This window comes from Lonchura striata, chromosome 1 (genome assembly GCF_050655825.1).
Source record: "Lonchura striata isolate lonStrDom1 chromosome 1, ASM5065582v1, whole genome shotgun sequence".
Taxonomy (NCBI): domain Eukaryota; kingdom Metazoa; phylum Chordata; class Aves; order Passeriformes; family Estrildidae; genus Lonchura; species Lonchura striata.
The window spans coordinates 57,986,300-58,011,944 of NC_140703.1; the positions used below are offsets into that span (position 1 = coordinate 57,986,300).

General features: G+C 37.4%; 1 long non-coding RNA gene across 1 annotated transcript in view; it reads left to right on the forward strand.

Moving 5' to 3' along the window:
- Positions 1-25,645, forward strand: part of LOC110470852 (uncharacterized) — a 113,942-nt gene that overhangs the window by 40,872 nt on the left and 47,425 nt on the right. Inside the window, exon 7 of the long non-coding RNA XR_014954387.1 lies at positions 36-25,645. This exon is cut by the window's right edge and continues 8,686 nt beyond it. This is a non-coding gene — a long non-coding RNA (uncharacterized LOC110470852). The remainder of the gene's footprint in view (positions 1-35) is intronic.

Sequence of the window (25,645 nt, forward strand, 5' to 3'; positions counted from 1 at the left end):
TATACAAAATGTTGTCCCTTTGTGATCCATTCTAGATCTGGTACGCTCTCCTTATCCCTGTTGAAACTAGCGATCTTCATTAATCGGGAGTCAGCTGGAACAAGAGCTCAACACCCTTTGGTCAAGTTTCTGAAGAAGCTGAAATCTGCTTTATATGGAGGGGTGTGAAATTACTAAAACTGTTTTGAATAAGAAGAAAATAGACATATCTTGTCATTGACTCCAACACTATCTTGGTATAAGACCACTTGTCTACCTACAACAGACTAATAGAGAAATGAAAGAGAGAAAAATGACAGGGCTGATCCACAGAAATTGTAATTGCTTTAAAAGGCTGATTTAATTGCTAATGAAAAGTAATCCCATGGTGCAGAAGCACTAATGTTTACAAATTTTGCCACTTAGGTTTGAATTTTGAAAACTTCCTGTCCTTTGTATTATTAGTTGTCTTACATGATAATAATCTTCAAGAAATAATTTTTAAAAATTAGGGTGATTTTGAATGCAGTTAAATAATGCTTATTTTGGTGTTCCCTCTTTACACATATGCTCTTCCATCTCTTTAATGTTTGTGGAGCAAATGAAGAATTTCTAAACAGTGCCAGAGGGACATTGTGCTAATTCTTTGAGAAAGAAAATCCTTACAATTTTAGTATGCCTTAAGCACTGCTGGTTTATGATAAGGTCTTTGTAGAGGTGCAATAAAGATAATGGCTTATTTAAAATACTATCAATATACTTGGTTAGGAAACGAAACCCCCAGTTCTTCATGCATTGTATTTAAATGAATGAATCTTCTTATTCTTCCTTTAAAGAATTGCAATGTATACGTAGGTACTGTGGTATGATGATTTTATTTTTGGTGCAACTGTCTTTGAACATAGAAATATGGTTTGGATTAAGTGCCATCCCTCTTTGAAAGAGTTTTTTTCTGAGAGGAGAGTGAATATACATTGAGGAGAGCAAATACCACTGCAAATATCTTTTTTAAATTCAAGTGTAAATACAAATGCCTATGATAAAGAACATGCAAAAGAATTTTCTAATAAGTATATTAATTATTTTTAAAGGGAGCTAATTATGCCCAGAGCTGAATAGATTATTTTAAAAGAAAATCTGGATAAGTAATCTAAGATATTTGTTGCAGATATTGTGTTCCATTGCATGTTCTTCACCTATCAGTTTCAGAAAAGGATGTTAATGGCATGCGGTACTAATATAGACAAGGGACTACACAGTTTACTTTCCAGTGGCTGCATTTGGCTGCAGTAAACCATTTGAAATGTATTCAGGTAGTGACTGAAAAGGGAGTGCAAGGATTAATTTGACTGTCCAGGGAAGAGGAGTTCAATTATCTTCTTGTGGATCTCCCATCACATGTGTAAAATATGGGTGTAAAGTAATTTGATCAATGCTGAGCAACAACATGCCAGCAGCACTGTGACAAGAGCTTTAGATATAGCAATATACTATGTATCATCGTTTTTTTCCCCACTAAAACCTAATGGGATGGTATAGCTTTTGATCTCTGCTGATAAGGCCTTGTATGCATCCTGTATGACAATGTGTATTTTGAGTGTGTTGTCCTTCTGGCCTATATAAATAAATATTTTGAAGGCAGATATGCGTGCCCTCATTTCAAAAATTTCCTTTCTTTAGCCAGAACATTTTTTCAGGTCCAGGGTTTCTGGTAGAGATTATATGGTGAATTGGAATGTTTTCCTTACCTCTGCTAATTTCAATATTGTAAATTTTAGCTATATTCAAGTACTTTAAAAAAATTACACTCTTAAGACATCTAATATATTACTGTAGGTTGTTATAAATTCTGCCATGCGTCTCTACAATATTTTTTAAAGTCACTTAAGTAGCTAGTCACAATACAAGTTGTCTGTATCCTGATGTTTTCCACAAATGATGGCTCACAGTAATCCATTTATAAGTGTATCGAGCCTTCAGCCAGATGTTATGTTGCTAACAGTTCCACTGGCTCCTCCAAATGCTGTTATCATTTTCCTGACCTTTCTAGTACCACACCTTTGACCTCCCATTGATTTGGTGTATTCTAATGATTCTACTCTTGTGAGGCAGCAGTTACTCCTTTTCTCTGGATATTTTCAGGTAGTGTTTTTCCACATGACTGTGTGAACAGTATTTTCCTGTGGTGAAAAAAAATTTTCTCCTTTTATTCAAGGGCTTTTTGTGAGTGAGATTGACAAAATTAACGTCTGAAGAGCTGGTATTTTTTTCAATGTCTCATTAATCTTGTGAGATAAATGCTTGGCAGATTCCAGAGACATAATATGTTAAAACAGAGACAGTTATAATATGACATTAATATAAAATGTAGTAAGAATTTAGTTTTTTTAAACATATATGCTAATGCCTGTATGAAAAAGGCAAGTACTATTAGGCTCAGAGAATCAGTGCTGAGAAACAGATTGGATAAGTAGTGGAACTGCCCGATTTTTTGCATATTTTAAGGAGCCCAATTCACTTTCCTAATTTCCCATGAAAAAGATGGCTTGATGCTTAACTAGATCTGTCACACAATCACAGAATTTCTGAGGTGGGAAGGGACCTCTGGAGATCAGATGGTCCATCCCCACGCTCAGTTTGGGTCAGCTGCAGAAGTTTTCCCAAGAAGTTTAAACTCACTTGCCATTCTTTGAGGCTAATTAGATCTTCCTATCTGCAATTCAGTACTTCAAAAGATTAGACTCCAGTGTTAGTAATAATTTGTACTTCGACACCTTTTCCTATTGTAGTTAGATATGAGTAGTTTTAATATTTCTTCTGTGTTTGTCATCTAGGAAACCTCAATGAGCACAGTAGCAATCAATTAAAAGTAAATAGGTATCTCTGACAGTTTAAAGGAGTCCCAAAGAGGATGACAAGAGATTGGTACAAGACAATAAATAATTTATAGCTGGAGAAAATTAATCAAGAACCCCCAATTCCCTCTGTCCCCACACGCAGGTGCTCAATTATAGTATCTCTAAGAAGAGGCAGGAGACCAATAACCAAACATCTGTGACATAAATGAATTTAACTATTAGGAAAGAAAGTCTTGAAGCATATAAACACACTAAAGTAACCAAACCAAATTACAATACAATGTACGTTTGCTTTGTATAATGCCTTTCATTATACTATTTCCCAGAACTCTTCACATAATTAAATAATATAAATGTTATGGAGTGTTAGTGAAATACAGCAGCAATAAAGAGATTTTCTAATCGAGGCAGAGAACACAATTATATGCTATTGCAAAAAGTAAAAACCCAAAAAACTAGAAAAAGAGAAGACTTCAGACAAAGATGACCATGAGACTCCGTCTCAGAAATGGGTATATGGGGGACAGATGGGTTCCATTTGTCAGCAAACAACATCTTCAGTCATAAATTTGTCAAGCTGGTGATGACAACTTCAAACTAGAATTGCTGTGGGATGAGAATGTCAATCTATCCCACTCATACCAGTTTGATCCCAGGCCCAGCAAAAGATGCCCAGAGCCTGGAGAGGAATCACAGGTCTGCAGGAGAGCAAATGAGAGTAGCAAATAGTAATTCCAGCCACTCCAGCCAGTGAGTCATCTTCATCAGAATGCAATTTAAAAGCCTCCAAAAAAATGTGCATGGAGCATGGGGAATAAGCAAAAGGAGTGAAGAATATGCGCACACCTGCACGTGCTACAAAAGTAGCATGGCTTCTATAACTTGGAGTCTCTTTAGGAGAGAGGCAGGAGCAAAGAAGGCAGGAGCACAAGGGGAGCTGTCCCCTGTATCAACAACCAGCTGGAGTGCATGGAGCTCCACCTGAGGATGGATGAGGAGCTGACTGAGAGCTTATGGGTAGAGAATAAAGGGAAGGCAGGGACAGGTGACATTATAGTGAGGATTTGCTACAGGCTGTCCTATAAGGAAGACTGAGTAGATGAGACTTTTAATGGACAAATAGGACCAGCCTCATGTTCACGGTTCCTGGTTCTCATGGGGGCTTCAGCCACCCTGGTATCTGTTGAAGGAATAACATAGCCAGGTGTAAGAAACCCATGGGGTTAGTGGAATGCATTGATGATAACTTTCTTTGCCATGTGACAGAGAATACAGTGAGGAGAGGTGTTATGCTGGACCTTGTTCTTTCCAAAAAATAGGGGCTGATGGGAAATATGAATCTTGATGGCAGTCTGGGCTGCAATGATCATGAAGTAGTGTAGTTTAAGATCCTTTGGGCAGTGAAAAGAGTGTGCAGGAAGCTCACTGCCCTGGACTTCAAGAGAGCAGACTTTGGTCTCCAGTGATCTGCTTGATCTACCCTGGATAAAGCCTTAGAGGAAAGAGAAACCCAAGAAAGCTGGCTAATATACTCCTGTCACCTTCTCCAAGCTCATGAGAGATGCATCCTAAAAGTAAAGAATTGGGCTAACTACCAGGAGGCCTGCATAAGTGAATATGGACCTGTCAGAGCAGGTCCAGAGGAGGGCCACTAAGTTGATCACAGAGATGGAGCACCTCTCCTGTGCAGACACGTTCAAAGAGTTGGGGTTCAGGGACACCTTATAGCAGCCTTCCAGGTAACTAGGGGGATCCTACAAGAAATTGAGACTTTCTACAAAGGACTGTAGCAAAAGGATGATGTGCAATGGCTTTAAACTGACAGATGGTAGGTTTACATGAGGTATTGGGAAGAAAATCTCTGCTATGAAGGTGGTGAAGCACTGATGTAGATGTCATGTCCCTGGAATTTTTCAAGGCCAGGCTGGATGGGCATCTAACAACCTTCTCTAGAGGAAGGTGTGCCTGTCCATAGTGGAGGGTTGGGACAAGATGATCTTTAAGGTCTCCTCCAAATCAAACTATTCCATGTGTCAGTAGGGGGAACAGAAAGAGGAGTAAATAGATATGTGACCTCCGTGAAGAATTTTGGAAATAGTTGCCTGACTTGTTGCTAGTTTTCTTAATTTTGATGCCTGCACAATGTAAATTAAATAAGTGAATGGAATTAACAAACCTACCCCAGTTTAAAGCACAGATGAGACTAATCAGTGCAGTTCAAAATGGTTTCTAAAATGATTGTTGATCCCTATGCATGTAGGAATAGTCCCTTCTATTCCATATTTACCTCTTCTGTTTTATAAAGCAGTAGTGCATTAATCCTTCTGGAACATTGCTTGTGAGTTTTGAGACTCCCAGGGCTCATTCAGTGGGTTGCTCATCTGATTGCTTCAACATTAAACACACAGTTTGGCTTGCTACTACTGCTGTAGAAGACCATTTCTGTTTAGTTCCTGACAAATGAGATAGGTAATAGTTTATGTAACATAGTTGGATTTACTCACCTATTTTGATTTTTTTCAATTGACTAAGGAATAAGCTAGTCAGAGCTATGTTTTTTGATGTATCTTGACTTTATATAGACACACATGTATGTAATTAAAGTCAAAGTTTATTTCCTAATTTCTATCAATGATGCTATTTATGATTCTATTTTGCCAAATAATACTTTGGCAGATTTTTCAGAATCATTCCTTAAGACTCAGTGATCTAAAATTTTTCTTTGCATGGGTATTTCTCTGTCCAAAATATTTTTTCCTACTCTTCTCTCTTTTTTTTATCTAGTAACTTCATGGAGGTGGGCAATTCCCTTGTCTGTTGAGATATAATTTTTTTCATTTCTTCCTAAGGATGCCAGAATGAATCATCCCTCTTGCTTCTCATTATAGCTTATAAAACTATCATTTTCTTTTTATGTAAAATGGGGCTTCAGCTGTCATCAAAATCTTGTTATTGTAGTGATGTAGTCAAAAGATTTATTTTGATATTATTCAGTTCCTGAATCTAACTAATAGATTCATTTGAATGAAAAAGGATTTTAACCAGTAGCTGAGGGTACAAGACCCAATTCCTTATGTTTGACAGAAATGATAGTCAAAATCATACAGAAAAGGGATAAACTACTATCAGAACAGATTATTTCTGAGGAGTGCAGTTGACCACCAAGGATGAGATTCAGCAGACACAGGTCTCCTATATTAATAGATTTCATGTCCACAGGCAAATTCTAGATGACTATTAACAATGTTTCATTAAATGCACTTTCACTATGTTTCTGATTATTTTGTAATGGTATTTTAAAATATATTTTATTTATAATAGGAAATCCAGAATGTAACTTAAAATCCTCCATATCTCCTTTAGTTTATCATGATAATTTATTTTTACCTGTTTTAGTAATGTCAATAATGTTTATTCTTCTGAATGATACATACATCTTACCATTCAGATGTGGACCTGCTTATGCTGTGTTTGTTTAATTTAATTTTTTTAGTCCTTTCTGTTGCTCTGTGTAAATTTGTTACATGTTGAATAGTATGTAATTTCATGATTTAGCCTTTTTTATCCAGTTACCAATAGATCAATTTTGCTGGTTTCACCTAAATATAAGAAAAATAATATTTTAATTTTATTTGGCTTTTTCAAGCAATGCTTCAATGCTATTTGTGTATGAACTTAAGAATCTATTGTGGCTTATATGTAGTTGGAGATTCTAAATGGTTGTTGAGCTACAGAATTATTTTGCATGTAAGAACCTTTCAAAATTTGTCCTCAAAATTTAGTTTCAAGGGGTACTAGTTACCAGAAAAAAGACTTAGGTAGTGTAAAAAAATGGTGTATAGTTTTAAGCGTAGGTCCAGGTACTTTTCCAAATGGCAAGGGGCCATATTTGAGTGATTTTGAAATGCACTAGAAAGTGATGTCATGGTCCTGAATTTGTCAGTTTTGAGTCTGTCTTATATATATATATATATATGTATATATATATATATGTATATATATATATATATATATATATTCCAAAAGGTCCTTGGGGTGATGCCATATGGAGTATGAAGCAGATAATTTGGACTATTTTGTAGAGATGGATAACAGATGCTGAATGTGGTTCTGATACATACAGAACTGATCAATAGGTATTTTAGGATTCATTTCAAGTCATATAGAGTGTAATGGATTTAAACTCTATGGAATGCTTGCCAAGGAACATACATTCTCTTCCTGGGAACCCTCTTTCTGCTGAACACTGCAAATGTACACTACAACCAGTATTATTATGTAAAGAAATTGTTGCTTAGTGTTCACTATATGTAAAAATGTTGAAAATTCAATCTTCTAGTCCAGCCTAAAATTCCTTGTTGTTATCATTTCTTCTTTTTGTACATACTCAGGACTGTTCAGGCTAAGATCATTGACCTACACCTTCTTGGGATCTAGGACATAGGAACTGAACAATGTTTAATTAGGCATGTAATAAAATGCTGATGATTATTCTTTCTTTTTAAAATCTGACTGGAATATTTTTTTTCCTTCCCTCCTCACTTTTCCCTCCTCTGGTAGGAAGGGAAATCACTTACAGAAACAGAAGATCTTAGTCCTTCTGACTTGTTTAGTACAAAGGATATGAATCCTATCACTGTCGTTTGCCAGGAGGGCCACTTAAAACCTCAATTTATAGAGTGTGCAACAAAGAGTGAGTCAGGTGGAGTTGTGTGGAGACAGATCCATGCTCCTTTTGATACTGTACCACTGTAACACTGCAGAACTGTAGATGTTGTGCAGGATCAGGAAGATCATTCTAGGGAAGAGTAACTCCATACTACAGTTATTGAAGTCTTCTCCTACTAGGGGATCATAATATATTCTCTTCTGATAGTTTTTGTGTATGTGTGGAGGTGGTTTAACCCCAGCCAACAGCCAAGTCCTCTTGCTCACTCCCCCACCAATGGGATGGTGGAGGAAATTGGAAAAATAAAAGATAGAAAACTTGTAGGCTGAGATAAAGACAGTTTTATAGGGAAAGCAAGAGCAGCACACACAAGCTAAGTGAAACAAGGAAATATCACCTCTTCCCATGGGCAGGGAGATGTTCAGTCATCTCCAGGAGAACAGGGACCCATCACACATAACTGTGACTTGGGAAGACAAACACCATCACTCCAAATGTCCTCTATTTCCTCCTTTTGCTTGCCTCAGCTTTATGTACTGAGCATGTCCTATGGTCTGGAATATCCCTCAGGTCAGCTGGGGTCAGCTGTTACCTCCTAGCCTCCCTTGCCAGTGTGGCAGAAAAGGTCTTGGCTCTGTGTAAGCCCTGCTCAGAGACTCTCTCCTGGTCAAAAGCTGCACAGTGGAATAGTCATTGGGAAAACATACAAAAAATTCTGAATGAAGGAAAAATAATTCCTTAGGGTAGAAAGGTATAACCTTTTGTTTTTTTCACAACAAGCACTGTTCCTTCTTCCAAAGTATAAATATACCTTAAGCCCTATCCAAGATATCTCATTCTTTGAAAAAAAGCAATTGCAGTCTAGATCCAGGAATTAATTCAGACATGAATCCAAATTGAAGAAGGGTGCCTAGGTTTATGAGTCTCAAGTCCAGACACAGCATTTAATTCCAGGCAAGTTTAGTGATCAGCACTTCCTCCGGTCTTATTTTTGGCTTCTTGTTCATCATAGGAGTTTATTTTCATTATCCTTCTGAGATGATTTTCATTCCTCCTATATAGGTTATATTTGTTTACCTAGTTCTAAGATTAAAATTTCATTCTGGGAACCAGGCCTAAATTTACCTGTTATAAGGTATCTAGGTTAGTTAGGCATTGTTATTGCATCTGGTCCTCAATGGCTTATGACACACAAGAAGCAGTATGGAAAGGATTGTCCTCACAATGTTTTGTGGAGGTGGACAATGCCCTCTTGTTTTGCAAGGGTGATTCATAATATCTAGCTCATGTTTTTGAAGTTATTGAACTGCATTTTGACTCATCTCCTTGATGGAATATGTGTTTTTGATCTGATTAGGACACAGGTTCTATTCTGAGAGATATTCTGCCACCTCTTCAACATTTCTCATCAGCTAATAAATTTCATTTCTTGATTAAATTGCATGATTCAAGAAGACATATAAATATTTATGATCTCCCCATCAAATTTCTAGAATTAGTACCAGTTATAGTTTGTTCTATTTACTTTGTATCTTTGAGTTGTCCCATATTATTGACTTACTCTACATCCTTGTGAGAAAGTACAATTTTCTATCTTTGGTGGATAATTTATGTACTTTTTATAAGTTTTTTAAGACTACAATCAAATTGCATAATTATGCCAAAGTTTCTTTTGCTTTAAGTATCTGGACAAAGAGCTTACAAAAGTGCTAGTGCCATGCCAGGCAGCCAAGGCCATGGAGTGCAACTGGTCTATTCTTTCTTAAGAGGATACTAAACATAGCATACTCTATCCTTATATCCTTCAATGTTTGAAGCTGGGTTTTGTCAGAAATAGAACAAGCTAAAACCACTAAAAAGAAATCACACTAGATAAAAGGGTCTTGCTTTTCAGCCAGCAAAATATAAATTGAGCAGTTTCTGTTCAGTATGGATCCTACTCATTTACCTTCACTGTAAGTTCATTCCTTGTTTTCTTCTAAGTCTCTTGGATCTATTTATATTTAGAATCACCAATTTTCTGCTTTTCTCTCTGTTTCACTGTTGTATTGGAATTGCATGGCCAGGTTCTGATTGTGGGGGAGCTATGGGTGTGTCCTCTGTGAGAAGCTACCAGAACCTTCTCCCATGTCCACGAGAGCCAATGACAACCATTTCTAGGACGGACCCATCAAAGTCAAATCAATCAGGAATGATGGTAATGTCTCTATGAAAACATATTTAAGAAGTGACATAAAGTTATTGTGCAGATGTAATTGGGCCAGAGAAGAGTAGCATGAGTACATGTGAGAGGAACAACTCTTCAGACACCCAGGTCAGTGGAGAGGGAGGTAGAGGAGGTGCTCCATGTACTGGAGCTGAGATTCACCTGCAGGCCATGGTGAAGATGATGGTTAGTCAGGTTGTACCCCTGGAGCTCATGGAGGTCAACAGAGCAGCAGAGACTTATCTACAGTGCTGCAAGGCATGAAGGAAAACTTCCTCCCCTAGTCTCCAGTTACCTGAATTTTCAAAATGAGTATCTATTTGGATATCTTCTTTCCTACAAAAGAAAATGAAAACTGAATGTCTAAAACAGCTTTACTCCAATCTTCTCAGAAATGGTATTTCTTTAAAATGCATAATCTAAAGGACAATGTCATGTAGCAGAAACTGTAACTTTCAAAAGTCTTAGCCATGTTGACCAAACCATGGAGTAAGGGGCAAATTTAAAAAATTAATTTCTTTTGTCTATACTAGTTGCTGAAGCAATTTTCTGTTTTTTTCCCCCCTGAGCTTATATTTTCAAATATACCAGCCCTAGCATAACACTAAGAGAGTGTTGTGGATATAGTCTAGCCACCCAGCCATGACACAATGTTGATATTAAGCCAGTAGGCATTATCACCTTATATTGAAGAAAAATGGCTGCATTATAGATTTTCAGTGAAAATGACTGAGTAGTGTGTTCTACTCTGTGATTTATCTAGGGAAACCAGGGTATCTGCTAATCTGAGCATTGTAGCACAGTTTCTGATCTATATGTATTTACAGACTTTCAGCATCAACAAGAAAAGCTGAATAGCATTTATAGACTTCTCATCCTGTTACTTCTCCCAGGGTTAATTTCTTCTTATCACCAACTTCTATGTGTCCTAGCTCTCTATAATGCAGATAAATAAATTATCATTATCTATGGCAGATTGTAGCTGTTCAAGGAGATACATTTTCTGCCATCAAGACAGCATCACCCTTAGATGCAACATACACACAGTAATCTTGCTGCATAAAACTACAGCTGGAAACTCTTTACAGAAACTATGGACCTAGATTAACTTTTCCTCCCTCTAAATCAGACACACCTCACCAGAGAGGTTATTATCTTTGAGAGATTTCTCTAAAAACAAGTTTTATATACCTCACCTTGCTGATTCACTCCATCTTTGCCATAAATATGGTGGATCAGTGATGTTTTGTCCAGATTTTTTTGACTTCTAATGCTATGATTGAAGCTCTCAAAGTTTGTTTTGAGGAAGGGAAAAGCAAAGGACAATTTTATAGAGTTTTGGGTAAGGCTAGAATCCAAAATATTGCAGTTAAAACATATGGATAGGCAAGATGTCAAAATGTGCTCCTTAGCATCCTACATTTATGCAGATAAAAAGAAGAAGCTCTTGACATGAATTACAAAGTAGAGATTTCAGAATCTGAATACACTTCCAGCTTTGCAGATGGACTCCAAACTATGATGGGACTAGCTCAAATCCCTAGAATATCTTGTATGAACTTTGTAAGGGGAACTATGACCATATCTGGATTTTAGTTTAGCAGGTGGAGCACATCTGCATTTTGAAATCACATTACCATGAGTGTACAGGGTGTGTGTGAGAGTGGAATGCTTGATGAGGGTTGCCCTCACCCTGAAACAAAATGCATTTTATAAACCTGCATTCTCAAAGAAAAACTTGACAGGTGGCACCCTAATAGGAGTTTGAACCTGCACAAATTTGCCACCTCTAACTTTCACACTGTTTTCAAAAACAAACTGACAGACACGGCTGACTTTTCTTGACATAGTTTTAAAGCAGGGCATTGTTTCAGTGTGGATTAGCATACACATGCAATGTCAAGACACACTTGATTTAAGTATTTTTTGTTCCTAGATTTTTGGGTTTTGTTTTTGTGATATTTTTTCTCCTTTTATTTTGTTACTGATGGAGCAGAACCTGCTCCTGCTCATCATTCTTTTTTAATCTAACCCAGCAATGAAACACACAACTGGGGCAAGCTTGGCAGTTGAAGGATCCAGATGCTAAATTCCAGGATTAATTTCTCTAGCAGAGGCAACTGGGAGTCAGATTGTCTCTCTGGCTTTCCTAGCAGCTTGGTTTAACCCCCAGCAATCCAACAGGCTCATTTATGTGTTATACTGGGAATTCAGTTATCCTGGAAGGTAAAGAACTGCCAGATTGGCTTTGTCAAATAAAGAATTTTGTATTTAAATATCAGTGCCTTAATTTTCCCAGTGATGGGAACACAGTCTTTGAAGACTTATGTATGTGCTAATGATGCCTTCATTTGGCATCTTCCTCAAAATGTGACGAAAGAAGGAAGTTGACATTAACAAGTGAAAACAATGAAGGAGGGGGTAAAAATAAGCAGTGGTACAATGACATTAAAACAGGGAAGGTAATTGTGATACAGAAAGAGAGAAAATCAAAGCAGCTTAATTCATGTAGAAATGTAAAATCAGTTACAATGCCATCAGATTATTATCATTTTACCTGATTTTTTTTCATTGGTTGCCTTTTTTTGTTGTTTTTTTGCTTAGTTACTCAGTTAGTTTGTTTTGTTTTAAAGTGACCTTCTTTTATTCTTGATGTCAGGGAAATGAATTGTGACAGAACTGTAGAACAAAAAAAAATCTTGCATTTTTCCAGTAAATGTTTTACCCTTGTTGTAGTACTTAATGAAAAATAAACCCTAAATATTAAACTTAATTCAACCTCTAAATTGTGTGTACTGTGGTTGCAGGGATTATGAGCCACCAGAAGACGTAAAGCAATATAAACACAATTTGGATTTCCAGTAATGAGTTATGCATAGTGTGTGTTTTTTAAATAAGTTAATTCTGTATTTATCAAGCAATACATGTTGAAGGTGCACTACATACTAAATGACAAGCATGTCATTTCACAAAGATATTACTCAGGAAAAATTTAAGATGAAAGAGAATTAAAGTATAGCTACTAGAGGAAAATACTTAACAATTCAGTGAATGCTCAGTCCTACATTTGAAAATGTATCTTTTTGTATGACCATATGTAAATTAATAGCATACACTTTTGTAATATCACACCAACTATTAGTTTTTAAAAAAAGCCTCAAACACAGTATGCATCTCAAGACCAGATAGATTTATGTTTAAATAATTTTTCTTCTTCCTGCTATCGGGTCTTTCAAATCTACTTTACAATAGATATGGATGACTTTAAAAGAGGAAATTTGGCAAAATCCATAGAAGAGTGGGAAAAACTGGAAGTGAAAAAGGAAAATTGAAATCCACAATGAAGATTTTCAGCGTGCAGCCAGAAGGTGATCTTAAAGGTTGCATTTATTTTAAAGATTTATTTTTATACTGTTAGATTTATTCCTGCATCTAATAGCATTCTTGACCAAAAAAGCACCAGAAGTGCTCTGTGGGAGAGGACCAGGAATGCTGCTCTTCATAGTAAGGAAAAGGCTACCTTTTGGGATTTCTCCTTTGCTTTTCTGTATGAACACATTTTACCCAGAATAATGAAATAAATCTATTATCTCAAAGACAATAATGAGTTTATGCTCATTGTTTCCATGTTCGTGCTTGTCGTGGTTTGACACGGAAAGATAATTTTTCCCGGAAGGAAGAGGTCAATTTAGATATTGACCAATTGAAAGTAGACACGCCTCTGAGAACACAGAAGGGTTGAAAGCAGAATTCCCAGGGGAACTCGCTCTCTTTGGTTCCGGTCAGCGTGCAGTGCAGACCTTCCCCTGCCCAGCCACGAGCTGGGTGGGGGAGGGGAAGCCCCCATGGCCTGAGAAAGGTAGGCCGAAAGCCCCAAGGGTGGTGGAAGGACTGGAACCGGGCTGGCCCCTGCAGATGGAAGGGTGGAAGAAATCTGGGATGTCTCCATTTCCCCCCCCAGAGTTCCTCTCCCGAGAGGGAGAGAGAAAGCCGCAAGGAAGGAGGAGCGGGGGGAGCTGCTGCAAGGTGCCCAGTTGTGTGGGAGTTGCTGGATGTCCGGGCATCGAGCCATCCTGGGAGTTCGGACTTTTAACCCTTCCTTGAGAAATGAAAGCTTTGTGAATTTTCCTTTCCCCTCCTCGGTTTGAAAGAGAAGAAGAGGGACACCTTGGACCCTGGGATGGGATGTTGGAAGGAGGAATTCTGGATGGGAGGGGGACAAGGAGTGGCTTTTGGCTGGACTTTTCTATGTTAGCCACAACCTGAACCAAATCTTCTCCTTCAAGAGGGACTGTGTTTTGGGAGGATGCCAGTGAGTCAAGAGACCTGCTTCAGCTGAGAAAAAGACAAAAGTGGAGTGAACAGAGAAAAGGTTAGGGGGTTTGTGGTGGCACCCCCTTGCCCTGGAAAGGAAAGAGAAGAGAAGAAGATCTCTGTTCTTGAGCCCTCAGCCCCAGGGGAAAATGGGGGGGACTCTGGTCCCAAAAAATGAAAAACTGAACTGTTGTTTTCTCCCCTCTTGGCAGGGCATCCTTGAAAGGAAAAATCCTAAAGGCAGTGACCATCCATGCATTGGTGGTGAGAGCACTGTGCATGGAAAGGAGAAGGGTCACCATGGCAAACTTTTTCTCCGGGCGGTGCCATGTGTGACATGGAAACACAGGATGTGGAGCTGTGTTTCTTGGGGGGTCTGTGGCACAGGAGAGACTCTGTTCCCTCGATGGACTGAGTATCGATTGTTTGGAGGGTGGAAACCTGATTGGGGTCCAGATTGTGTCTCACTGTGGTTTGTTGGAGTTGGGTGGTGGGGGGAGGAATGTTTTGCAAGGTTTTCATTTGATCTTTGTGTGGTTTTTTTTTCCTTCTTTAGTTTTCTCTTTTCTTTTGTAGTGGTAGTTTAATAAAGTTTTTTTCCTGTTATTAAGCTTGGGCCTGCTTTGCTCTATTCTAGATTCCACTTCACAGCATTCAAGGTAGGGATCACATTTTCATGGGGGCACTGGCATTGTGCCAGTGTCAAACCATGACAGTGCTGTGTGCATACTTCAACTGACACACAATCAAGGTCAGATGGATTTTATTTAACAGATGGACTAAGTGTATGCAGTATAAGTAGTGTGTCTGCCTATGTGTTGATCTGAAAATAATCTGAGAATTTTTGGCTGCAATCAAGCTCTAATATAATGCCAAGATTCATGACCTATGGTTCATAGGTGAGAGCATAGGTCTTAGAGTTGTTTGTGAGCAATAAATTACAAGCTCCTTATTAGAGAATTTTGGAGTATGGCTTTGGTCAAGGCCTTGTCAAGTGAGAAGTGATGGATCAGCAGAGGGATTAAAGTGTGGTCTAAAGAAATGCATTGAGATATCTCTGGGGATAATCAGACCTTTACTCCAATAAAAGAAAAGTGAGAAGTATTATATATGTGAAAAAAAAAATGCATAATCTCTATAACCTGTGTTCATGTCATCTTATAAAATTAGTTTTCTTGCCTGAAGGATGCTACTTTACAGCAAGTAGGCAGCAAAGTGCTATTAAGTCACCTGGCAGAATTTCTTATGCCTCCCCTACCAGCACTATTTATTATGGGTGAGATCCTGACACCATTGAAAACAAAGATAAAATTCCCACTGAGTGTCTTGGAATCATGATCACAGGAGGTTACTTTATAAATATTTTTTTTTTGTTTTGCAGTAGTTGATGTGTGTCTTTTCAGATTGGGATGATTCAGAGGGGCAGGATGATCTCACTCGTCCTGCTGGCAATGATCTTCCTAATGCAGCCCAGGCTGCCTTTGGCCTTCTTGGCCAGAGAGCACTGCTGGCTCACAGACTGCTTGTTGTCCACTAGGACCCGCAGGTCCTTCTCCACAGAGCTGCTTTCCAGCAGGTCAGCCCCCAGGCTGTGCTGGTGGGATATTCTTACCCAGGGGCAGGACTCTGCATATGACTCTGTTGAATTTTGGATGGTTCTTCTCTGCCTGCCTCTCCAACAAGTTGAGGTCATTCTGAAGGGCTGCACAACCCTTTGGGATATTAACTGCTCTTCCCAACTTTGTGTTATTATTGGAATTGCTGAAAAGGCATCTGCCCCTTCATCCAAGTAATTGATGGATATGTTGGAACAATTCTGGGCCCAGTATTGAATTTTGGGGATACCACTAGAGACAGTCATCCAACATCCATCCCTGTGCCACTGATTGCAGCCCTCTGGGATCTGCTGTTCAGCCTGTTCTCAATCCACTCACTGTCCTTCCTCAGTTTGTCTATGAGGATGCTGTGAGAGACAGTGTTGAAAGCTCTGCTGAAGTTGAGGTAGACAATACCCACTGCTCTCTCCCCTCGTCCATCCAGGTAGCTGTTTCATCATACAAGGTTATTTGGTTATCTAAGCAGGATTTGCTTTTTGTCAATCTATGCTGACTGTCCTGACCACCTTCTTGTCATCCATGGGAATAGAGATGGCCTCCAGAATGAGGTGCTACATCACTTTTCTGGGCATTGAGGTGAGGCTGACTGGCTAGTAGTTCCCTGGGTCCTCCTTCTTGCCCTTTCAGAAAGACTGGGGTGATATTTGCTTTCTTCCAGCCCTCAAGCACCTGAACTGATCACCATGACCTTTCAGAGATGATTGTGAGTGGCCTTACTATGGTGTCTGCCAGCTCTCTCAGCACTCATGGATGCATTTTCTCAAGGCCCATGGACATGAGGATGTCAAGATTGCCTAGGTGTTCTCTGACCCAGACCATTGCTTAGTTGTGAATAAACTGTACTTTTAGTAACTCACACCCAGTCTTAGCTACAGGAAAAACAGAGATAAAGTTACAATGTTTTGGCAGGAAAGAAGTACCATGGTTTGCAATTTTTAGGATATTTTTGGCCTTTCTTTTAAAACTGCTGCAACTCACATTGATCTTCACTTTAGAGCATTCTGTCAATAGTCTCAGAGAACTTGCAGAGAAAATAACATCTTGGAAAAAATACTATTCTTAAGGAGTTTACTTCTGCCAAATCAAACAAGAAAAATCCTTGCCATTCTTACAGTACCAGCTTTGGAGCTTGTAACAGGAAGAATGAAAGTACAGTGAATAGTTCATAATGTCAGAATAGTGCTTTATTCCAGGAATTTATTTCATTTGATTCACCAAAATAACTATTTAACAGAAAAATTCATAAAATAAAGGCATAGGTAAAGATAACACAAGAGAATTATTTAATTTACTCTGATAATTTTAGTATAAGAATTTGAAGGTGTGTTCATTTATCATGTCGTTAGGGCATATATTATCATTCTGCAATTTAGAGTTAGAAATAGCATGTTGTCTCTAACCAGTGCTGATATTATGCTTATATTCATTTATATGAGTACTGCTGATATCCTTGTTTGTCAAATTACTGCTGTGAGAGACTCCGTAGATCACTTTAATTTTCAGTAAACCTTGCTACAAAATAGAGCTACCATGTTATTAATCCATGGAAGCCTATAAAAGCTGTAGGAACTCTTCTTGAGAGGCATAAACTACTTTTATTCAAATACATTAAAAAATTGTTTTGAATAAAGGAACATCAAGAACAACAGAAAATATACTATTCATTTTTCTTTGAAATACTATAAAATTCTGTACAAGGCTTATATTTATCATATCAGATTCATGTCTGCTCTTAAAATATTTGGGGATGTAAAAGTTTTGAATTAGATTGTGAATACGGAGCTGTGTCTTGGTGGCTGGAAAACAACTGTTCACCTGACAAAGCAGTTATCCTAAGTAGTGTTTAGGGAAGGATTGAAAGGTACGGTGGTGAAACACCATTAAGCAGGCCTGATTTTCCTGAAAGGAAACTTCACACAGCATTTCCATGTTTTTTCAACTGTTTCTTCTAAGGTTTTATAATAATCTGTGCAGAATACCAAATAATCTTTCCTTTTAAAAGTTTTACCAAAGAAAGTTATTTCCAGCCAATAAAATGATATATTCAAGTGTGCCCTTGGCATCAAGAAACTACAAGCAAAAGCCTAAGAGATGAAAAAATTTGGAAGCTTTAGCATTTTTTTTCATCTTTGTATTCAGAAATTGAAAAGGCTTTTGGGTATAAGTTTTAACAGAATGCTCCTTATTGAGTTGCACCTGAGAGAAATAGTCAGTGAAAAATGTTAACTTGTGAATTATTTCTCAGCAGATAGTTGCACTAAAACTCCCTCTGGATAAATGGTTTATCTGGATTTTGGTAGACTGTGTCTCCCTTTTGGTCATTCAAGTGCTGTTAAACCCTGTTTAGAATTCTGTAAGCTCTAAAAATTAATTTCTTCCCTAATTCTCTTGAAATATAGAATCAGACATGGAATGTGAAAGTATAAGTACATAAGATATGTGTGGCATATTTTGTCTTGGGAAAGAAACATAAGGCAAACAGATTTGACAATAGTGAATGTATTTTCTTTATCTGTTCAGTCTTGACGCCATTTCTCTGCAAAACACACTTCTGTAAATTTTAAATTGAATCTTGAGTTGAAAACTTTGCTTCAGAGGTTATGTCTTCATGGCCAGCTTTTGTTTTTTTTTCCAGAAATCCAAACTGAAGGGATAAGGCTAATCAAATTATTATTTATAGTGTGTTGCCATGTTTCATATTCTATAGAAATAATAATTTATGGGAAATAACGAATCAAGCCTACTCAGAAGAAAAACTGACATCAATCCCAGACACATATACAATCAAATATTGCCAAAATATTTTTTGATTTCTGTGCATATGTTTTAGTCATTGTATTATTTTTGGTGTCATTATTATGGTATCTGTAGTACAATTGTGGAACAGTATGTATGTACTTGAAAAATCTGTATCATTAATATTATTTTTAACAAAGTGTATCTATTATTCTACTTTTCCATTTGATAAGAAATATGTAGTTTTATAAATGTCACTTTAAATTAGTGTATGTTAGGAGTATGTGCCATAAAAATCCAAAGGTAAACCGTTCAACTGACAGAGACAGATTTGTCCCAGTGAAAGAGTTCATGTATGAATCTGATAAAAAAGGTGTCTTCCCCTTACTTCCCTTACTCCCTTATCCCTGTTTTGCAACAATTTCACTTCCATGGCCCATAGTTATCCTGCTGTCAAATGAATTAAGTTTTTCCATTTTCATAATTTCAAAATGATAGAATCCTAGTTGATAGCTAAAAGTGTTGTTACTCTCAAATTGCAAGACTTTCTGCCATATAATATTTTTTTGTATGATTTAGGGTAACAAATTCTTCATTGAGGTCTGTCTCATTTAATTTACCTGTGATTAATTTAAAATCATATCTGAAGAACATTTAGGCAGTCAATTATCCTGGCCAATACATTTTTTTTGGCCTTGTAGGGTTTTTTTATCTTATTTTCTATTTACTTTTAAGTCTTAAATCATTCTTTCCTTCAAATTACTTTTAAGTAATTAGGTAACAATACCTGCCCGAATAATAATTTTATTTTCAAAACTGCAGTAATACTATATGGACTAAACCCAGAATCTATACTCATCTGAAAGAATTGGCCAAGAGATCATATAATCTTCCTGATAAGGATTATAATGTCCTTAGACCTGAGTCATTGCGTATCTACTGAGATTTTTTTGCACCCTACTTATAGTAATTTACATTTGTAGACCTTGATTTCTATAAGGCAGCTTGCCTCTTCTAATATGCTTAATGCCATCAACTTAAAACGGAGGCAAAATATTAATTCAAGTTTTGGGGCCATATCTAGATTATATTTAATCTTTTTCCTTGATCTATTTTTAATTATGTGGATAAGAAACTTTTCAGTATTTGTTTAATATCCTTTGCAAGATCTAATTTATCTTGACTTTTGCAATTCTCACTTCTTCTCTAAACATATTGACCTGTAACACATAACTTTTACTACTGATTAAACCCATTTTTCCTTTCTTGCAGTTTTTCTCACTTTTGAAGACACTATTTTCATTCATTTAGATTTGAGGCCCTTTTTCTCCATGTTTCTTCTACTTTGTATTGAAAAATCAAAGAAAATTCTCATGCTTATGGCTTAGGGAGATTCTAAATCTGTGGTATATTCAATTCAATTCCCACCAGTTTTCTCTTCTGAATTTAAAACCTTTATCATGGAATTGCTTTTATTTGGTTCACCTTCATTTCAGCTGAGTCACTCACAACCACTTGATCCAGAGTTACACCACTAAAATCAACTTGATAAAGAGTTTTTAATTTTAGTGCCTCATATGAGTCTCTAGTCCCATAGAATTCTTATTAGGAAATAAAATTCATACCAATTCACATGAATTTATCTGAAATAGTCAGTATATACTTTTATATATAGGAATAACTTTGGCCAGGATGCATTTCTACCCCTAATGCAAAACCGATCTATTTCCTGTTTGTAGAAAGTACTGGTGAAAAAACCAAATAGCAACCAAGAAAACCCCAAAAGAAACCCAAATGAACCCCCACAGGAAATAAGCACTGTTAGGTTTGGGACAATACAATAGCTGAAGTAAAACAGACACGTAATATTGAAGAGAACTGATTACTGCTTCTACATTACCTCAATTGTCCGGGCAGATTAGCACAAAAAAAATAGCATGTATTTTATTATGGTCCAATGTAATATTTAGATGAAAATAACACAATTATAAAAATAAAGAAAATGTCCATGAAAGAAGAATTATTCTGATACTGAATTACTTAGTATCTAGGATCAGATCTTATCTTGAATCCTCTGTTTCAAATCTGACAGAAGTGAAGGGTCATTCTGGGTGCTGCTAAACCCAATGACAATTATTCCATAAAAAAGTGGAGCAAGTTCAACATGAAAGAGAGACATGAAATATTTGCAGGAGATGGATTTACAAAATGTAACTTTCATATATAACGAAAGCACAAAAAATTGACCCGTTATTAAAAGTGTAGAGATATTTCCTTCTCCACTGGCTGAATTTTGCAAGGTAAAAAGGACTTGGAAATGTAACAGCAGGATGGAGTCATGCTGCTGAATACCTTATTTAGACATACAATTTTTACTGAAGGAGTTCATGAAAGCTTCTCTCAGAAACGATAGGAGTATTCTAGAGGCAATCTTCTTGTTTCAAATATAAAAAAATAGAAATCATAGAGCCCACAATTTTTCAATGTTAAAATGTCAATCTGCTTTTTCACATCATGTAAAAACACCATTCTTAGCAATACAATAATCTACATCAATAGCAATAAGAATCCCTCATAGTAGTAGAAATTCAATTAATAAATGATACACAGGCAATTAGTGTATTTATGAGTGTTTCTCAATTTGAAAATATAAGTCCCACAGAGTTTTTCTGGGGGAACTGATATTCTAGTGATTCCAGTTGACTGGAAGTTAGAAAATCTACAAGAAGGATCAGAAGGAAGATACAGGGAACTACAGGGCAGTCAGACTTTGGTGCTGGGAGAGGTCATGGAGTAGATAATCTTGAGTGTCATTATGCAATGTACAGGACAATGAAGGCATTTTTGCCTGGCCAGCATGGGTTTATGAGAAGCACGTCCTACTTGAGCAGCCCCAAGTCCTCTGATGGCAGAGTCATCTGCCCAGTGAATAAAGGGAAGGTTGTGGTTGTGGTTGTTTTCTATCTGGACTGTAGCAAAGCCTTCAACACTGCTTCCCAAAACATTCTCCTGGCAGCTGCTGGATGGCCAGTCCCAGAGAGTGGTGGTGAAAGGAGTTATATCTAGTAATGGCCAGTCACAGTGGGGCTCCCCAGGACTCAGTTCTGGGGCCAGTCCTGTTTAATATCTTTATCAGTGATCTGGACAAGCTGATCAAGTTCATCCTCAGGCAGTGTGTAGACAACATCAGGTTGGGAGGGAATGTTGATCTGCTGGAGGGTAGCAAGGCTCTGCAAAGGGCTGTGGACAGGCAGAATTAATGGACCAAGGCCATGAAGTATGAAGTTCAACAAGGCCAAGTTGAACTTGGGTCACAACAATCCCCACAGAGTTACAGGCTGGGGGAAGACTGTCTGGAAAACTGCCCAGCAGAGAAGGATCTGGGGGTGCTGGTCAGCAGCTGGCTGAACCCAAAACTATGTGCAGAGGTGGTCAAAAAGGCCGGTGGCATCCTGGCCTGTATCAGCAATAGTGTGGCCAGCAAGACCAGGGCAGTGATTGTCCCCCTGTACTCAGCACTGGTGAGGTTGCACATCAAGTCCTGCGCTCAGTTCTGGGCCACTCACTGCAAGAAAGGCATTGAGGTGCTGGAGCACGTTCAGAGAAGGATAGCAAAGCTAGTGAAGGATCTGGATCACAAGTCTGATGAAGACTGGCAAAGGAAGCTGGGATTATTTATCTTGGAGAAAAAGCAGGCTCTGGGGAGACCTTATCACTCTCTACAACTGCTTGAAAGGAGGTTGTAGCAAAATGGGGGTCAGACTCCTCTCAGAAAACAAGTAGTAGGGCAAGAGGAAATGGCATCAAGTTGCTCCAGGAGGTGTTTAGGTTGGATATGAAGAAAAAGGGTGAAAGGGTGGTTAAGCATTGCAGAAGGCTGCCCAGGGAAGAGGTTGAGTAATTACCCTTGGAGATAATTAAAAGATGTCTAGATATGAGACATGACTTAGGGACATGGTTTAGTGATGAACAGTGCAGTGTTATATTTATGGTTGGACTTGATGATCTTAGAATTCTTTTTCAACTTAAACAAGTCTATGATTCTATGATTTTACTTAATCAAATATGTAAATAGGAAGACTAGAAAAATAATCTTTGCTGGGCTCCTATTATGTTATACCAGATGCATGTGAGACTCTTGTCCCCATCTGCCTGTTTCATCTTAGATATGAAAACATCATATTAATTGTGACTATCATATTAAATACATCTGATTGTTTAGGACATGAGTTACTGAATGCATCTCTCTCAGTGCAGGTGGCACAATTTTCAATGTGATGAACTACAGCAATCATGGAAAACTAGATAATTTATTTCTAATTTACACTGAAAGAATGAAATTTAGTTTTTAGGGAAAATACGTAGATCTTTCAGTCATTAAGGAAATTACAGTCACTTTTGTTATAGTAATTTCTCTTTTATAAAAATCTGGCTTAAGGAAGAAAAATTACTTGACTATAATTGATTTCTACTGTATTTTATTCTTTTATGCTGCATCTGTCATCTTATCTACATGTGTCTCAGATTTGAGACTACAGAAATGACTGTAGAAGGTAGTATTTGTGATGTGCTATGGATTGTATTGAAATCTTTTGAACTAATTTAGGCTATGGCATTCTATGGCAGATTAATTAAAATAATTCACAGTTCTTTCAGCCTGGGACAGGGAAAGGGAAACAAGCCTCAGATGTGAAATGCATTCATCAGGTTCACTCACTTCTTGATTACTCTTGTATCCACCACATTTTTCCTGAAGTGAGTCATCAATATTTTGGCCATGAAAAAAACCTGCAGATGAACACTCCTATGGTAAAAAGGCAAGTCTTTTCCCACTGGAGACATAAATAATTTTTCTGTGTCCCTCCAGAAGTGATGTGAACAATGGAAAATACGGTTCTCATCACCCCCTGTTCAAATACTTTATCAAAAGCTCTGTGTGATTCCCCTCCATGACCTAAATGAGCCTCTGTTCAATGGGGAAACCAAAAACTTGAATCTGACTCTGTCTTTGTCCTACACTCTCAGAGTACATGCTTCAGCCCATCTACAAGGCTGACCACAAAGTGCTTGAGGTGATGACAAGTTTTATTTTTCTGGATGTTTAAAATTCAACACAGGAGGTAAAAAAGTCATTCAATTATCTTACTTAATTTTGTCCTTCATAAAATGACCAAATTAAAAGAGTTTTTTCCACTTACCAACAGTTAGTAATCTTTTTAGCTTAGCCTGCCAACTGTCTCAGGAATTTTTGATTTGGTTTTGCTTTGTATTTTAGGGAGGGGCATTCTTATGTGAACATAGAAAAATTAAAAACTCATATATTGAAGCTGATTTTGATGGTCTTGATATTAGGAAATAAAGGTTTTCTCTGTGTTTAATAGTGTCATATGGGTCTGCTGGGACTTGGATTATCTTTGGGCTCATTTTCTTATTTCCACCTGAAATCTTGGGCTGGGACATGTTGTTACTGTGTTTACCTTCAATGCCTTCTGCTGTTCTTCCAGGGATCTGTGATGACACGTCTTCATGTTTTCATTCCTAGTTTGGTCTGTCATATAGCCAGAATTAAAATGTGCGTTATGTGCATTTCAGATCCTTGAATATGATAATGGCCTTCAGGTTTAAAAAGAGTACTGAAATGTCAGAACCAAGATGTGATGCGTTACATCTGACATCTGATTAATGGGAATATATGGGAAAACCTCTTAGGGAAAATAGAAATTAAAAAATTAATGTTTTGCAAACACAAATAAGTTGTCTGAGCAAGTCAAACTCTTGAACCTAGGATATGTTTAATTGAATGCAGCAGAGAAAGATGACAGTGTGGCATCTATTTGCTCTGTCTGGTACCTTGTGCAATTTCTGTGAAGTAGTAAGCCCAAGGGCTGAATTGTATTCAGAGGTGACAGCAAACCTCATAGATCCTTAAAAAAGTACTTTCTCTGCTTTGCATTCTGATTCTATTTCTTTTAGTAAGTCTAATCATGTTTTACATATCCATGGTACTGTTAAAATGTGAATAATTCTAAGGAGCTCTTTATGACAGCCTGGCTGTGGAGTGGGAAGACTCCATAGTAAAAAAAATACATAAAAGAACACTGTGCTAGAAATTGTAGTACGATTCAGCTGTTCTCAGATATTTGCTAAACATGTGAGCCCACATTTGTTCTGAGATGAGGAAGCTAAAAAGGTTTTGGTATCCTAGCCCAGAGTACTCCTTAAAAAGCATTATGGCCTTTTCTAATTTTTTACTGAATTTTTAATTCTTCATTTTAAAATTAAGATGAAAGAGGAAAAAAAAATTATTCTGTGACAGCACCTAAACCCTGTAGTCAAAATCATAGATCTATTAGGCAATTCAGTGGAAATATGCAACCAGGTGGTGATTTCATTTGACACACTGAACTCTAATATAGCAGAGGTAGGGACAATAATTATGTGTTCATGCCTTTTGGCACAAATATGTGATTCCAACACATAAAAATATCTCCATATTCAGGATGATATGATCTTCCCATTAAGAGGAGAAGTTCCTGAGAGACAGGTATTTATTTTTTTGCCATCCTTATTATTTACAAAAAAGTTTGTTTTTCAATGTAGAACAGTCAGGTACAACAACTGGCAGTTTCTTTGCTCAGTTGCTGGCAAACCTTTCCCCACTCTGTGCTGTCTCACCAAACAATCCCCATCACATAACTGCTGAGATGCTTGGTTCCTTCTCCAGATATGTGTAAAATAAATCTGGTGTGATGGGGACTTCTACCTTTAGTCTCTGTTAGCTGAGGTGTTTTGTAAGAAATATTGCTCAGCCATTAAAATCCGAAATGGACTTAAGTGCTCCTTACTTCTTTCCCCAGTGACACAAAGGGGTTTGTTCAAGCTGTGCAATTAGCTAAGCTGTGACTAGGTGACTGTATTAGTGAAGGTATATATTTTTTGCTCTGGGTGTGAAAACATTTTAAAGTTTCAATGCTTAAATATTTTTAAGCTTCAAAATGACCTTTTTCTTCTTAATCACATTATGGATATTTTACACACTGTGATATTTTTGTCCCCGAGTGTGACTGGATTGCTCTTTTAGGCCCTGATTCAGCAAAGCAGTAGGGTATTTCCTGCTTTAAAAATCAGCAAAACACTAATATATTTCCTACTTTAAAAAAAGATTAAAGGTCTTAAAGTAATCCTTGGAAATTCTGCCCCAGTTTATTGGAAATTTTATTTAAAAAATCAAAGAGAGACTGTTATTCTTCAGAATGTATCATATCTT